General features: G+C 29.1%; 1 long non-coding RNA gene across 4 annotated transcripts; it reads left to right on the forward strand.

The window, feature by feature from the left end:
- The first annotated feature begins 983 nt into the window (after positions 1-983).
- LOC139844735 (uncharacterized) lies at positions 984-3149 on the forward strand. 4 transcript variants are annotated; one of them, XR_011758084.1, is made up of 5 exons: positions 984-1174; positions 1549-1655; positions 1754-2197; positions 2441-2518; positions 2942-3149. It is a non-coding gene; the product is annotated as an uncharacterized lncRNA (long non-coding RNA). The 4 variants fall into 4 exon arrangements; XR_011758083.1 differs by lacking the exon at positions 2942-3149 and adding an exon at positions 1273-1300 and having other exon boundaries at positions 2441-2636; XR_011758085.1 differs by lacking the exon at positions 2942-3149 and having other exon boundaries at positions 1754-2030; positions 2133-2197; positions 2441-2636.
- The last annotated feature ends 1405 nt before the right edge of the window (positions 3150-4554 follow it).

Genomic DNA, 4554 nt, shown 5'->3' on the forward strand with positions numbered 1-4554 from the left:
GGTCTTATTGGCTTAGAGGATTTGTAAATTATTTTGGGTCTTTTGGAGGGGAATTGTGTCTGTGTCTACGAGCTTGACAAATTATCAATATGACGGGGTATCCAAGTAATGAATAAAATATGAAAAAAAATCTAATCACAACCTTAGGGTTATTTTTAGGAAATAAATTGTGTAAAAAATGGCTATACTTTTTATTGGTTAATTCTAGATGATGATTAGTTATTTCAATTGTAAAAGAAAATATTGTTTGTTTCTTTAACAAAAAACAATAAACTATATATAGAACGTCGGTGTTTCACAAAAAGTGAAACAACCTTTCAAAAACAAGATACACAAATCAATTTGGACACCGCCTCGCCTAAAAGAAACAAACGAACTAGACAAAGCACCAAACAAACAAAGGCTATCTTGAGGCGAGCCGACACCAACCGAAACAATCAAACAAACACCAACTAAACTTAATGACTTAACGACTTAAAACAAGACAAATAAAACAACCAACACAAGGAAGCAACTACTAAAACAACACCAAGCAAACACACTAGCCTAACGAGCCACAACCCATACACTAAACCAACCAACAACATAGTAACTTGATGTCAAGTTAATCTTTTTGCATCGAAAATAATGTATGTACTAATTTTTTAATGATAATTTTTAGAGTTGTTATCTTAAAAATTTATAATTAAATACTAATTTTAATTGTTAATTAATTTAATTAATTAATTAATTTATTATATTATCACTATATACATTAAAAGAGAGTCTCGATTAGCTAATAAATGTTTTCAAAACCCCCTTAATTACCATTAGATTAGAAAATTACATTATAATACCCTTTGATCCAACGGTCCTTAATCATCCCCTAAAAAAATTAGCTAATAAATCACATTAGCTAAGTTATTTATCCATAATACCCTTCAAATTAAAATAAACACCGGAGCTTCTTTGAAAATTAGGGGTTTTAAACATTGTCAGTTTATTTGACACCCTTCAACCCTAGCTCTCCATACGTAATTCGTTAAGTAATTCGTTGATACCGTCATCAGTACAGTCGTGGGATTTGGTGGTGAATTAAGGTATAGTTACATCAGCGATAGATTCATACAGCAAAAAATAATTCCATGTTCATCTACTTCTCTTGCTCGCGCCGAAATTCAACCACAGGTGACAGGTAATTATCTGTTCCAATTCGTCTACTTCATCTCTTGGTTTTGCTGTTTTGCACCATAATTTAGTAACATATTAATCTTTCAATGGACAAAATCACAGGTACCATGTTTATGTTTATATAGTATAGGTATGATTATATCCATTTTTTAGTTCCGGTTTATTTTTTATGAATTCGTTATACTCCGTAATAATTTGTAATCGTATGTTTGGATTTTCATTTTTCTGTTTGTAATTAGTGATTACTTTTATGTTTTGAACTAAGGGTGTTGGTGTTTATATTCTGTTATATTTGTTCATCAATTGGTGTTTTTTGGTTTAATTTTGAATTTTTATAATAACATGTTTTATTATCTGATTTTTATCTTTTTTTTTTAGTTTGGCAGTTGATCCAACAACTTCTGTCTATTTGCAAGTGTTGTTTCCGTCTATTAGCAACTTTGATGTATGGTAGATCATGGTTTTACACGAATCCAGGTTACAAGGTATAATTTCATTAGAATTTAGGGTTTTCCGTTTGTAACGATTAATAATAATCTGCTACCGCTAAAAATTGAATTGTTTATTCATTATGATTTTATAGCTCTCGAACAAGTAAAGAAGAAGGTTATGCGTGTGAAATGGCTAAACGTCAGTTAGCTACCAATGGTCCAAAAGTGCAGCTGTTGACCAATCACTTCAAAGTCAACGTCTCAAATGTTGATGGCCACTTCTTTCATTACAGTATATGTATCATTCTAATCCATTCAATGTTTATTCAAAATTAATGTGACTCAGAATGCTTCTTTTTTAAACTTTACCTAATTGATATTGAGCTGCTATCCCTGATGATAAACAGGTCGAATTTGAACATCTTTTAGGTATCAATCAATTCTTATACCAAGTCAAGTTAATGTATAGGGTGATTCAATTTTATATATCAAAATCGCTAAATTATTAACGGCTTGTGTGTATACAAATAGGTTGTATTACCTCCAGCTGATGGGGTATACAAATTACCTTTGCTGCTACTTCTTGAGATTACCAGGTTTGTTTTATGTTTAGAAGAAACCAAGTTATTGGGTTTGTGTATAATTGTTTAGCACGTTCACATTTCACACCTGGTTAAATGCACATTTATAAATTATTGTATCTGAAATTTCTATGGTTTATCGATCAATCGATGACAGGGTTTATCAATGACTATGATTTTATAAGAGTAGTTGGTTGTGCAACAAAATTATTTGTTCTTTTTTATTTTTGATAAGAGTAACTATTATAATGATTGTAGGTGATATGTTGGGATGTAATGAAAAATGGGTTCTATGTTATCACAGTTGCGAAGACATCGATGGATCATTATCAGACGGTAACACCAACTTCTTTTCTAAATTAATTTTGACCCGTATACTCGATCAGGTGGGTTGATTTAGGATTTGTTTGATCTCTTAGCCTTTTGTGGGTGGAAAATAAATTGAATTTTTGTTTACCTTTTATGCATGCTATCTACGAATTCATGTTTTATAATCATGCTCAACACATTCGTTGTGTATGAAACTGGTATTGAAAATGTAACATGGGTTAGATTTGTTGTTCATATTTCATGTAATGAAATATGAAAAACAACATATAGATAAACCATGTACAAAGGGAGACTATCAACCATGTACAACATATGAAAGTTGTTTCAAGCAGGAAGAATCCAGCGATGGTGCACATGGGTCTCGGCTCGCGAGCACTAATTGAAAGATCACTCTGAGCTTCTGCATCATAACACCTAGGTTTTTCTCAGGTCATCGTCTTCTCATTTGTATCATTTACCTTCTACCATTATGGTGAAGATTATCGGGCCACATACACAAATATGAGATGCTTCAGTTAGCATATACAAGTATGAGAATCAACCCCATTCGTCGATTTAATTACTTGTGTAACTCGGTGGATATGGAGAGATATGTGAACGGGACCAGATGCTGATTTAGAAGTCGAGCAATGGAATTGTGTGCATACATTCATATTTTTAATAACAATATACAGGTAACAATATACCTATATTTCTATTAATATTCGATCTACATGTGTTATTTACCTATTCATTTATTTGTATGCAATAGGACATATGTTGATCCATCCATTCGGGGCTCGGATTGCAATTTTAGTCCTTGTAGCGGCTTCAAGTGTTAAAGCTGTTGTTCATAGGCTTGGAGGATCTTGTGGAAAAGGTCCGTATCCAAACAAAAGAATCTTTATAAACAAAAATAATATAATTTTAAATATCTTCTATATGTCGTTTGCCTGATATCTTCACCAGATTCATTTTTAATTGTAACAACCCTCACTTTTCGACTTCTAAATTTACTGAATTAACCCTAGGGTTATATGTCTGACTATATGTATTAAGGGTTGTTATATACAATTAAATATTGACCGAATAGTAATTCTTAGTCAACAATGTACGCTTAAATAAATAATATATTATTAATTTATATAATTTGACATAATTTAACTAAGTATATAAACTTTGTATCACTTTTATTATTTAGCTAATGTATTATATATTTAACTATATAATAAATCTAATTATATATAAATGTAATAATATTTACAAACTTACTAAAACTATAGTTTAATAATTAAAATCATAATTATTATTAAAAATACAAAATACCGAATTATTTATTATTTTTATGCAAAATTTGTATTTATTAATTAAATAAAAAAATATAAAATAAAATATTATTGACAAATATTCTTGGAAAAGTATTAAATTAATTTGTTTATTTATATAAAAAAATCCTTAAAATAAATGAAAAAATAAATAAATAAATAAATAAATTACTTTTTAATTAAAAATTGTAATAGAAAAACTACTTTTATTATTTTATTTTGTGCATTATCCCATGACCTAACATTTAATATTTTTTAATTTTAAAATCCCATTAAGAATTAAAATATTTCTTTTTTTAATTATTTTATTCTTTTTACCTAATTTTTTCAAGTATAAATACCCCTCATTTCTCATTCAAACTCACACCAAAATTTCTCTCATTCTCTCTTTGAAGAATTACTACTAGTAAGTATTCTTTTCTTACTTTTTATTTTTTTTACTTTTTACTTTTTACTTTTTACTTCGGTTATTATTTTTACCGAAACATGTAAATAATGTTATAAATTATATGCAATTAAAAATAAAATAAATAACATGTATACACTATTACTATTACTAGCACCTATAACCTACTACTTATATTGTAACATAAAAACATTTTGGGATATGTATTAGAGATGTATAGATCTTCGAACTTTCTTGACGAATAGTTTCTATGAGATTCTAGGCAGAGGGTTTGGATTTCCGATTTAAAGGGTCCTATGGCTCAAGCCCCTAGATCTAAATTAGCCATTCGA

This window comes from Rutidosis leptorrhynchoides, chromosome 4 (assembly GCF_046630445.1).
Source record: "Rutidosis leptorrhynchoides isolate AG116_Rl617_1_P2 chromosome 4, CSIRO_AGI_Rlap_v1, whole genome shotgun sequence".
Taxonomy (NCBI): domain Eukaryota; kingdom Viridiplantae; phylum Streptophyta; class Magnoliopsida; order Asterales; family Asteraceae; genus Rutidosis; species Rutidosis leptorrhynchoides.